The sequence below is a fragment of the Ixodes scapularis genome, unplaced genomic scaffold (genome assembly GCF_016920785.2).
Source record: "Ixodes scapularis isolate PalLabHiFi unplaced genomic scaffold, ASM1692078v2 PGA_scaffold6__148_contigs__length_123643588, whole genome shotgun sequence".
NCBI classification, from domain to species: domain Eukaryota; kingdom Metazoa; phylum Arthropoda; class Arachnida; order Ixodida; family Ixodidae; genus Ixodes; species Ixodes scapularis.
Window position 1 is genome coordinate 17,924,093 of NW_024609881.1, and position 12,662 is coordinate 17,936,754.

General features: G+C 47.8%; 1 protein-coding gene across 1 annotated transcript in view; it reads right to left on the reverse strand.

The window, feature by feature from the left end:
• Window positions 1-12,662, reverse strand: part of LOC115331738 — a 46,223-nt gene that overhangs the window by 11,876 nt on the left and 21,685 nt on the right. The window lies entirely within an intron of this gene.

A 12,662-nucleotide genomic window follows, 5' to 3' on the forward strand; every position in this document is an offset into this window, starting at 1 on the left:
GCCAAGACTGGCAAGAAAAATGAAGCAACTTTAATTGATGTCTTTATTGAAGAGCCATCCCCCTTTGAAAAATTTGTTTTCTCTGACATGTCACGCAGGTCACACATTCTGCTTAGACTTATTTCTTTTACAGCGGAGCTGTTAAGGGCTATTTTCCCCAGTTTTGTGTCCGTGGACAAATAAATCTCGACGCACCCCTCTGGACAGCTACCGCCATCTATGAACGACGGCGGCAACCAGTAAACCGGCGTGCCGGTTGTCTGGTTGCCGCCGTCGTTCATACATGGCGGCACGTAGTACAGCTCCGCTGCTCTTTCTTCTTCACCAGAGTGGAAAGGCTGTTTCTGCATCAGTTTTGTTTTTTGTCTTCAGAAAAAAAAAAAAAGCAGTCGCGTGACGCAGTAGAATTTCTTTTTTTTATTGGAATCAGGCAATTCCATTCTACGAAGAGAGAGGCGCCGCTCGGCGTTTGATACGCGGAGTGTTTCTCCCCGGCAGAAAACACCGCCGCTTTCTCTTTTTATTCGCAATATTTGACATTGTTGCGAGTCCATTGTCTCTTCGGCACAGCTGGCAGCCACACAATATCGTATCGCTTCACGCACAACGCAAAACAAATAGATACAAACGCGCCCCAAGCCGGTAGGCCTACCGACCCTGCTGTGAATGGCAGCGCCGCCCCAAGCCCCTGCGGCAGAATAGACCGATCCCACTAAGCGTTCCACGCATGCGCGACGCCGCCATCCCTCTAGTTCATAGGAGGCAGGCGCCAGTTCACGAGGCAGCTCGTATACCGCCTCGTGCTCTGCTCGCGCAGGCCCTCAGCGGGGTTGTCGCGCGTGCAGAAAGACTACATCTCCCACGATGCATGGCGGCAGCGGCGACGTAACAAAACTGGCTGTGAGATCGGTCTATTGGGCAACACTAGTGCCACTAAATAAGCTACGCTTCAGAGTAACGACACTTGGCCATATTGTGGCTTTAAATCGTGGCTTCCAGTTATCTGAAGCTCTATCTGAAATCACAGGAAACGCTTTTCCGTCCTCCACAAATGTTTACACAGTTTGCGACAGAGCAAACCAATATTACAAGAGCTTCCTAAGACAGAATATAATGCTGAGGAAGTCGCAGTTCTGAATCAAGACGATCGGCAGTTGTTTCTGCTCTGCACAAGCCCCAAAATGGCGGCGCCCACAACAATGTCAGGGAACGGAGTGCCGATACTCTAAGCGCAGCTCATTCAGTGGCTCTAGGCAACACAACACCCAGCTCCCATAGAGAGGCTGATGCGGTCGGCACACCTCCCAGATAGTACACCATATATAGCAAGGGCTTGTTCACACAGCCCCGCTTTCTTACGTCACGTTACGTCAGAAACGATTACATCTACTTACGCCATAAGACTCCGAGACATCTGTGAGGCAAACGACGCGTGCTGTTTGCTTGTCGCAACTTTCCGTGACTATTCGCGGTGAGAAACTCGCTAGGGGCACTTCTGTTTTCCTCACTATGGCAGTACACGTGCTACCCACGCGGTTATGTTTTAATTTTCATAGCGTATAGGAAGTAATCACTCGCGGTCATAGCTGTGTGCACGACTGATGAGCGCGTGCTAATGGCGAGCTTCCATTTGTAACGTGGATTTCGCACCCTCAAAATTGCCGGTCTTCGCAGCCTATTAATGTGGGCTCGTTCAGAGCATGCGCTCTAGACATCACCCACGAATATGGCGCGCAGTGAATACTCCTTATAGAAGCTTGGCAATGCACGTGCTTGCACCAGCAGGGGAAGTAAAAGTTTAAATATCCTCTCTGAATTGTGAGATCGAAGCAACCTGTTCTTTCTACCATTCTGCAAGTTTTTCAGTATTTATTCTCATTAGTGACAGTTAATTGGTCAACCACTACCGACCGCTGTGGCGATGACGTCTGCCATCAGCCCCGCTGGCCCTGTACCGTATGAACAGGCCTCCTCAACAATGGACCTTTCGGCGAATATGTGCTGCCACCTATGGGGCGATGGACGAACCTGAGGCGCACTGGGTTGGAGAGTATTTGTAGAGAAAACAACGTCCACATTAGGCTTCTTGTGTGCTACCGGTTCATTTTCTTTTTGCTGCTCTTAGAATTCTTTCGCTGCTCGCATTTATACATCGTCCAAACTGGCCGATGTATAAATGATAGAGCAAGGGAGCACGCAGCCTCGGTGAGAAGCACATCAGGGCCCGTTTGCTCTAAGCACTAACCGCGGCTAAAGTTAGCCGCAGTACCTAGGAGAGGGATTTTGAAATCACGTGACTGACTCGGTAGGGATGCGGGGAAACATGGCGGCGCTCCAGTGAGTCAGCGCCGCTCGCTTAGGAAATACTATGTCGTTGTAGTTGCAACATCGGGCGCGTTAGTCAGCAACGAATGGTGCAGGAGGCTTTAGCTTTGCCTCACCTCACTTAAACCGCAAAGCATGGGCAATGACATCGCCGCATTTTTTAGATAGTGTTTCGATTCTGGGCATTCCTAAGCCTAAATGAAAGCGATAATTGTCGGCATGGCGACTCAATCGGCCGGGTACTGATAGCACACAAAAGCAGACAGCGTCCCAACAGACTTTCTTCTAAATTATACAAGCTTCGCGAAGAGAACGCTGCGGAAGTGTAATTCTACGGTCCACGCGCGCTGGCCTTCCTGTTATAAAAGATTCGAAGTAAAAAATCATAATAAGGCTTTAACGAACGCGCGTGCGAGGCAAAATTTGTTTTATACTTTTTGCTTTACAACGGTTACTACTCCAGACGTCAGCACGTGCGACGCGTGCAACTACAGTCGTAGCATGCACCTCGGTGCTTGGATAAAAAAATGTCTGTTGGGACGCTGTCTGCTTTTGTGTGCTATCAACAATTCGCTTTCCAAAGACGTTGCCATGCGGACAATTATCGCGTTCATTTAGGCTTAGGAATAACCAGAATCGAAAGACTATCTAAAAAATGCGGCGATGTCATTGCCTATGCTTTGCGGTTTAAGTGAGGTAAAGCAAAGCGAAAGCCTCCTGCACCATTCGTTGCTGACTAACGCGCCCGATATTGCAGCTACAACGACATATTAGATCCAAAGCGAGCGGCGCTCACTCACTGGGGCACCGCCATGTTTCCCCGCATCCCTACCGAGCCAATAACGTGATTTAAAAAAAATCCCTCTCCTAGGTACTTCGGCTAACTTTAGCCGCGGTTAGCGCTTCGAGCAAACGGGCCCAGCAGGACATTTCTCAGCTCAATGCCGGATCTGTGGATGCGATGCCGAGCTCACCAGCATAACCGTCCTTCATAGGAACAAGAACTCCTTCGCGCGTGAAGTGCTTGAGGCCTTGGCCATCGAAGAAAAAGGAGAAGATTGCGGTCTGCCACACCCCGTTGAATTTCAACATCGCCAGCACCTCTCTGTCATCTGTACACAATCTCATCCCATCGTCCTTAGATGCGGCGCCGCAGGCCTTCCTGGTATGGGCTACTTGCCTTTCTGCGGCACCGCGGTTCTCCTGAACCAAAATAAATATTATTATTATTATTATCATTACTAGGCTAAAAGGTTTTTATAAGTGTTTATTCTGCCGTTAGACGAAGAAAAAGAAAGAAAAAAAGGGCCTAGGCCGGGAAGAAGACAAAGTAAAATTCAGTTGATAGTCAGCGTTGTCTTTGTCCAGTTCTTTCCTTCGTGTCCTTGTTTTTTTTTTGTGTTCAGCTGACCTGATTGCCAACAAAAGGTTCTCACCTTGGGTTGATGATCTGGAGGACCAGCGTTGAAACCGACCGAGGGCTGACGGCCGTGGACGCGAGTAGCTAAACAGTGTAGGGACATTGTCCGGGTGTGCCTTGTCTAACGCCGGCTGTGATCATCGCCGCACTTCGCAAAGCTCTATCGCTTGCAAAAATTACAAGTCAACTTACCTGTAATAAAATGGGCGCTACATAGTCTGGACAGCTGACTCGGCTTCCAGTTCTTCGAGGGGTCGGACTTGTCAACTCTCTGACGGCACGAATCTTAAGGTGTATCCACACGACGGACCAAATTGCTGTTTTGGTCCGCGGGCCGCGCATCACGTGATCTTACGTCACCGCTTTTCGAGGTCCGCCGGCGGTCCGCGGCCCGCGCTTGTGAGAAATGCCAAGCGCTTTTCTCGCCCGGACCTTGGCGGCGGACCGCGGCGTTTTTAGTATAATTGAAGTGCTAAGTCTGGCAACAAGCTGACTTTTGTTTGGATTGGAATCCAAATCAAACGTCGTCTTCTTTTGGCGCCAACTGTTCAAGACGAAGAAGACGAACCTTTTGTTGTGCGACGATGCAACTTTTTTACTTCATCGCGCTCGTGGAGCAATTCCCCGCTCTGTGGGACAATAGATGCATACGGGAGTCAAAGAAAGAATAAAAACACTTAAGGACAAGGACAGACAGCACAGTTCTTTCAACTAGCAACACACATTTACTGGTGTCTCCTTCAATAGTGCTATCTTCCTAACGTTTGAGACTAAAGAGGAAGATGCGGAAATTAATATATTTATATACACCCGGAAAAAAACACAAATTTACACCCAATACACTGGAAGATAAATAATTCAGAAAGAAAGAAAAAAAGAAAAAGAAAAACACTATTGACAAATTGAGATAGAGCGCCCTTTGGCTAATCCAGCTCTGGTTTCAGGTAGTTGATCTCATTTCTGGACAAGGCGAGAGAAGGGGCAGCGATGTTGTGATCGTCATGGGCTATCTTGTATGCCTCAATGATCTCTCTCCCGAGCTTGTTCTTATGTCTCCCAATCGTGCAGGTGTCCTGGAACCGGGCTTCACAGTTCGTACAGAGGCGTTGATGAACCACTATTGGGTGAAAAGTGTCGTCCGAAGCACGAGAGACCTCGAGGACGTGCTCTCGTAGGCGCGTGTTAAGGCAACGACCTGTCTGTCCAATGTATCGGTCGCCACAGGAGAGAGGGATGGAGTATACCACCCCCTCTTCACAGGGAACGGTCTGATGAGCGTGTTTGATAGAACATCTTTTGAAGGATTCGTTATTGTTCACGCGCCTGCACAGTTGTTTCAGGCGCAACTGCACGAGTTGCGCTCGTGCAAGTACACGCTCATCAGACCGTTCCCTGTGAAGAGGGGGTGGTATACTCCATCCCTCTCTCCTGTGGCGACCGATACATTGGACAGACAGGTCGTTGCCTTAACACGCGCCTACGAGAGCACGTCCTCGAGGTCTCTCGTGCTTCGGACGACACTTTTCACCCAATAGTGGTTCATCAACGCCTCTGTACGAACTGTGAAGCCCGGTTCCAGGACACCTGCACGATTGGGAGACATAAGAACAAGCTCGGGAGAGAGATCATTGAGGCATACAAGATAGCCCATGACGATCACAACATCGCTGCCCCTTCTCTCGCCTTGTCCAGAAATGAGATCAACTACCTGAAACCAGAGCTGGATTAGCCAAAGGGCGCTCTATCTCAATTTGTCAATAGTGTTTTTCTTTTTCTTTTTTCTTTCTTTCTGAATTATTTATCTTCCAGTGTATTGGGTGTAAATTTGTGTTTTTTTCCGGGTGTATATAAATATATTAATTTCCGCATCTTCCTCTTTAGTCTCAAACGTTAGGAAGATAGCACTATTGAAGGAGACACCAGTAAATGTGTGTTGCTAGTTGAAAGAACTGTGCTGTCTGTCCTTGTCCTTAAGTGTTTTTATTATTTCTTTGACTCCCGTATTTCCACCAACACGCTCTTTCATCTTTGTCTCTTATATTTTTGAGCTTTCTATGTCTTGTCCATGTCCCACCTTCAAACCGTGTGAAATCGACCCTGTAAGGTTTTTTCAAGCAGCAAGCTTCTTCTCAAGCATGGCCCTTCTTCGCCTCAGGCTACGTTCCCTTGGGCTTCACATCCGCAAAGGCATTCCTCACCCTGGAGTGGAAGCTATGCTGGGTTTCTGTTGCCACAACTGGGCTTCAAACTACAGACTCATGCAAATTTCAAGGAAGGAGGTGTCACGACAGTTACGCCTTATGGAAACGATCCTCCCACAACAGATGACCATCATCTTTGGTCCAGGTTATGGAACCCACCCATCTTTCCGGTTCCTCCAAAAGGCTGCGTCCAATCTTCTCGAATCTTCATGGAAGAAGGTTGTCACCGGTGTGACCACTTTTCACCATAAGACCCCCCAAACGAAATTGGAGCCTCCGGTCGTTCTATGTGATCATCAACTAAGTTCTGGCACCTTGGATCTCCTTTCCAAGGGTCCCAAGTTTTCCCCGAACCTTCCGACTACAAGGGTCGACCAACTAACTTCAGTCCATTATGTTGCGACTCACATTCCAGAACAAGACCGGCAAGCTTTTCTTGATGCTGGAGTCCGATCTTCCTGCGCCCATGCTCCTCCCCCTACGGGCAAAGTTCCGATCCGGGCTACAGTCGAAGAATTGCAAAGAAGTCACCTGAAACTACTGGAATCAGATAAAACAGGTGTTTTTGTCATCTTAGATGAAGGTTCCTATGGGCAGAAGGTGAGCCAGGCATTGAAAAAGAATTTTGATACTCTGAAGACCAGGCCTTCAGGGTCTCTCCGTTCAAAGGCAAAGCAACTTTGCTGCTCCCTTAATTTCCCGGCTCTTAAAGCTGCCATTGGGGCTCCTTCCAAGCAATACCTAACTGTGTTTTTCACGGCAAAAACCCATAAAGAAGGAGTTCCCTTAAGAAGCATCATTTCAGAAAAGGAATGTTGGCAGAAGCCTCTTGGTTTTTTTCTGCAAAAAGCATCTGTCATCGATCAGTCTCAACCAACCTTTCAGAGTTGCCAACTCCACAGAACTTGTATCTCGACTTCATGACCTCCATTCTACTCCCGAGGCCTTTACCATGTTTTCGTTAGACATTGAGGAACTATATTACCGATTAGATCCCGCATTTCTTATGGATTCTGTGTCAAGTGCCATCCACGAACATGGCCCATGCGACTTTCAGAACTCATCTGGGGTATCTGAACGGGGTTTCCTAGACCTTTTGGCCCTATATCTACAATCAACACTCGTCGAACATGGAAAGGAAATTCTCAGGCAAAAAAAAGGTGTCTGCATAGGCTCCTGCCTTGCCCCAGTCCTCAGCGAAATATTTCTAACGTATGTGGATAGGGAGATTGAAGCACGCCTTGAAGAGTTGGCACTTGTCTTCCATGTTTTTCGTTACGTGGATGATTATTTAGTCATTCACCCGATCTCAGTTTCTTCTGATTCTGTAGTTCAAGCCTTCACTTCTTCGTTTTCAGGCCTGAATTTCACAAGGGAAGACAGCTCAGGCGATGGTCTCCAGTATCTCGATCTTCGTCTGCATCTTCTTCCGACCGGCATTTTGTTGGGCCTTCCAACAACGATCTCGGAAACCTATTCTACCATTCTGCAGTTCCCATTCTAAACTGGTAAAACATGGAATCATCCGGTCTCTCCTGTCATCTTCTCGCACCAAATCATGTTCTCACTTTGCAAGCTTCAGCATTGCAAAACAACAAGAACGTCTCCTCAGAGCAGGTTATCCGCAAGGTCTACTGAGCACCATTCTTGTTCAGTTAATTCTAACCACCCAAAGGCCCCGTGCTCCACGTAGTAAGCCTTCACGCGTTATCTGCATTCCCTATGTGCACAACTCGGCGCACAGACTGAAGGCAATTGCAGCGCGCTTCAACGTTTCGGTTGTCTTCTCGTGCAAGTTGCGCCTGAAACAACTGTGCAGGCGCGTGAACAATAACGAATCCTTCAAAAGATGTTCTATCAAACACGCTCATCAGACCGTTCCCTGTGAAGAGGGGGTGGTATACTCCATCCCTCTCTCCTGTGGCGACCGATACATTGGACAGACAGGTCGTTGCCTTAACACGCGCCTACGAGAGCACGTCCTCGAGGTCTCTCGTGCTTCGGACGACACTTTTCACCCAATAGTGGTTCATCAACGCCTCTGTACGAACTGTGAAGCCCGGTTCCAGGACACCTGCACGATTGGGAGACATAAGAACAAGCTCGGGAGAGAGATCATTAAGGCATACAAGATAGCCCATGACGATCACAACATCGCTGCCCCTTCTCTCGCCTTGTCCAGAAATGAGATCAACTACCTGAAACCAGAGCTGGATTAGCCAAAGGGCGCTCTATCTCAATTTGTCAATAGTGTTTTTCTTTTTCTTTTTTCTTTCTTTCTGATTTATTTATCTTCCAGTGTATTGGGTGTAAATTTGTGTTTTTTTCCGGGTGTATATAAATATATTAATTTCCGCATCTTCCTCTTTAGTCTCAAACGTTAGGAAGATAGCACTATTGAAGGAGACACCAGTAAATGTGTGTTGCTAGTTGAAAGAACTGTGCTGTCTGTCCTTGTCCTTAAGTGTTTTTATTCTTTCTTTGACTCCCGTATTTCCACCAACACGCTCTTTCATCTTTGTTTAATAGATGCATGCCCGTTTCGGTTCACTTAAGTCCTGCTCGTCCTCAATGGTCAACGCCAGGGCCACCGCGGCCAAACTTCTTTTTCGTTCAACCTCCATCTTGGCTCCTTACAAACAGCCTCAAAGCAGCTCGCTCCATGCATTTGGTGGAGCTGTGAGGTCGAGGGTTAGACCGGCCCGTTCACACTGTCGTCTGCTCTTTTGGTCCGCCGTGTGGATGCTCATTGCAGCCGGGCGGCCCGCGGGCCGCGCATCACGTGATCAATCGGTCCGCGGCCCGGTCCGTCGTGTGGATACAGCTTTAACGGGATGAGGCTTAGCACACAAGTGATAATAGTTCCGATAGCCGAAGGCTACACAGTTCACCGGCATGATTGCGGTGCACGTCGTAATCTAGAACGGGCGTCGTCAGTACGATGACTCGATCGTGTTCACCTTGTTCTTCAACATCAAAACTTGAGTCTCGATGGTCTCCAAGGCGCGCAAAGGCGAGAAAAGCAAGATGGCGGATTGTTTAGAACTAGATACTCTCGAACCCAGGCGCATCAAATACTCCGCGCATGCGCACCGCGTATTTCTACAAAAGGTCCATTGTATACGGACCTCCCAACTTGTGGTAGTACCAACCGCAGTATCCCTTGACTCGGGTTCAAGCCTTGCTCAAACAAGTGACATGCCTCCGAGAAAACGGCGCGCTGATGAATGTCAAGAGCCACCTGCTGAAACTATGGAACATCAGCAGTCCATCACCGATGAGGAGGCACCTTTCACTCAGGTGATTTACAAGAAGACTCGCAAGGCTGGCATTCCAGTGTTGTTCAAGCTCAATGATCCATCCCAGTCATTCTGGAAGGTCAACCCTAATAGGTTGGCGCAAGAAATCGTTGCAACATCCCAAAAGAAAGTCCTGTCTCAACGCATTGACAAAAATGGAGGACTAACTCTCACTCTGGCGTCCGCTGAAGCAGCGAATAATTTGCTAAAACTAAACGTCCTCGCGGGAATCAAGGTGGGTGTCGCTGTACCACAGTCGTACTCGAAAAATCTCGGGAAAATTTGGGGTGTGCCACTCGACTACGGTGATGATAAACTAGGTGAATACCTACGAGACGACGTAGTCATTTCTGCACAACGACAAATAAAGTTCACACGACAGGAAGATGGCCCCGTAACGAAATATCCACTGACAACAGTAATCCTTAAATTCCGTGAAGACCTACCTTCACGAATCAAACTAGAATTTCAGTTTCCCTGTGCAAGAACACTGCGAGGCACCAACTTAATGTTACAACTGCCAACGATGTGGCCATCTAGCTCGCGACTGCCGAAGCTCCCGTCGCAGCAAGATCTGCGCAGGTCCTCATCACCACAAAGAATGCCCGACACCACGTGAATCGCAATGCGCAAACTGCGGCTCGCGCCATGTATCAACCTATGCAGGCTGTATACGAAAACAGGCGGCGCTTGCTGCTAAGAAAATTGAGCTTATTTTTATGGCAGACTATACTCCTCGGAAAGCTCCAGCTCCTAATCTGGATGTTATCAAGGCAAGCGACAGAATGACCACGCAAAATTAAACATCACGGCCTACCTTTTCCGATGTTCTGCAAGGAATTCCAAGCGACATCAACACAACACTGACAGGTTACAAGACAGGGCAAGGAGCTTTCAGCGTCATATCACAAAATACAAAAGCAGCTGCAGATACCCAAGACGAAGCACCTTCCCATGTGTACAATCGACGCCGTACTAGTTCTAAAGCCGCGCATCATACTGAGTCTGCCCATTCAAATCAAGAAAGCAGCGCGAAAGGCATCCTTCACATGTTCCTACCTCTCATGGTGGAACTCATAAAATAAATTATCTAAGAATACCCGAAAAGCTCTGTTGGCCATGGAACCACTTCTCAACGGCATTCAATGACTCATCTATCTCAGGTATACGCCACTTCTTTTTTATTACAATGGAATGCGCGCCACTTACTGTAAAAAACGCTGTGATTTCAAGGATTTTGTCAGTCGCTACAAATTCCCAGTTTTAGCTATCTGTGAAGGCCACGTATCCGTACAATTTCGCCTGCCTGATTACTTGCTGTATCCCTCGAACGCTCAACTCCGTTCCTCAAGAGTAATGTTAGGTATAAGATCCGATCTTTAATAAATAGATGTTGTGAGCGACACTGATAGTTCTGGAGAATTTGTTGCTTGTAAGGTACGCATTCGTGGCCTGGTACTTAATAATGCTATATATATATATATATATTCCACCAGGGCCCGTTTGCTCGAAGCCGGTTAACTTTAACCGCGGTTAAAAGTTAACCGCCCTTCCCTTCTAGGTACCTACAAGTACCTAGCCAAGTTTGACGAGGGCTGGATGAGCGATAGCTCCGTGTTTTAATATGGGGTTGTAGCTGGTGTCACCTACTGGCTGTAGCAAATATACGTGGCTTCCGTGGAAAGGTTCCCGAAAGGGGGGGGGGGGGGGGGGGGGGGGGGGGCCGAAAAAGGCGCGCTGCCTTCTTTTCGCGACGCAGCGCGGCATACATTTGAGCTTAAGAAACAATTTTTATTGCTCGTGGTACAAATAATCGGCAAGGTAAAACTAAATTAACCCTTGTTTGGAAATCTTCTAAATGTTTGGCTGTATGAAGTGAAGAAAAGCCTCGTTGAAATTTCCTTCCGAGTTCGAAAGAGGACGACGAAGTTGAGTCCTAGAAACGATGAGAAAGAAGTGGGCAGTGAAAGGCGGGCGGTACACCGGCAGCATGGCTGGCCAGCATGGAAGAACTGTATATAACACCGTCATAAATTGAAAAACCTGCAATTCGGCTCCACTGAAAATTGACCTATTAGTAAATTTCCTGAACACCGAGAAGAACACTGGAACTGTAATTCTACGATCCGCGCGCGCTGGCCTTCCAATTGTAAAAGATTTGAAGTAAATAATCATAATAAATCTTTGACGAACGCGCGTGCACGGCAAAATTTGTTTTAGGCTTTTTGCTTCAGAACAGTTATGACTGCAGATGCCAGCAGGTGCAGCGCGTGTAACTACACTCCTAGCATGCACCTCGGTGCTTTTGAAATTTAGCGAAAGGTCTATGGGAACGCTCTCTGCTTTTGTGTGCTATCAATACCCGGCCGATTGAGTCAAGGCAATCCACTTTCCAAAGAAGTTGCCATGCCGCCAACTATCGCGTTCATTTAGGCATAGGAATGGCCAGAGTCGAAAGTCTATCTAAAAAATGCGGCGAGGTCATTGCTTATGTTTTGCGTTTTAAGTGAGGTAAGGCAACGCGAAAACCTCCTGCACCATTCATTGCTGACTAACACGCCCGCTACTGCAGCTACTACGACGTATTAGTTCCAAAGCGAGCGGCGCTCACTCACCGGGGCACCGCCATGTTTCCCCGCCGTCCTTACTCTGCCGGTCACGTGAACCCAAATTCGCCCTCGTAGGGAAATCCGGTTAACCGCGGTTAGCTAACCAGCTTCGAGCAAACGGGCCCAGGAAGCAGAACAGACTTACAACGCCTAGAAGGCCTCATTGCTTCTTTGGATGCACCTTACATGCTGTGTGGAGACTTCAATGTGCATAGTCCAACCTGGGGCAGCTCTCATACATCAAAGAGGGGATCAATGTTAGACTGTATGCTCACTTCAAACGACCTTTGCGTTCTAAACGACGGATCTCCGATACGAGTTGCTTAGACTTGACCATTTGCTCTGCAGGCTTGGCGGCTCAAGACAATTGGTATACCGATTGCGACACCAGGGGAAGCGATCATGTACCTATCTATATAATGAAGTCACACCAAATTACATCCCTTTGTAAAACATAGACATGCAGTTTTAACTGACTGGTCCAAGTTGCGTGCACTGAACGCTGATACAATGACAAATTTAAAGACACTAGATTTAGTTTCTGGGATAAAACTTAACCTTGAGAAATCATCACAAAGATTAAAAGTCCCTTGGGGACATCTAGGGGTAGATCCTGAATACCGGAAATTGCGTGCTGAACGCCGTCAGACGGAACGAAAAGCTCGAAGGACCGGAATATTTGAAGATCAAACGAAAGCCAGACGAATTCAGACGAAAACAAAGCACGAGCTCGAATATTTGGGAAAACGCCGATGAAAGAGTCTTTGGCATTCAATATCACCGAACACTCCGACAATGCAAGCATGGC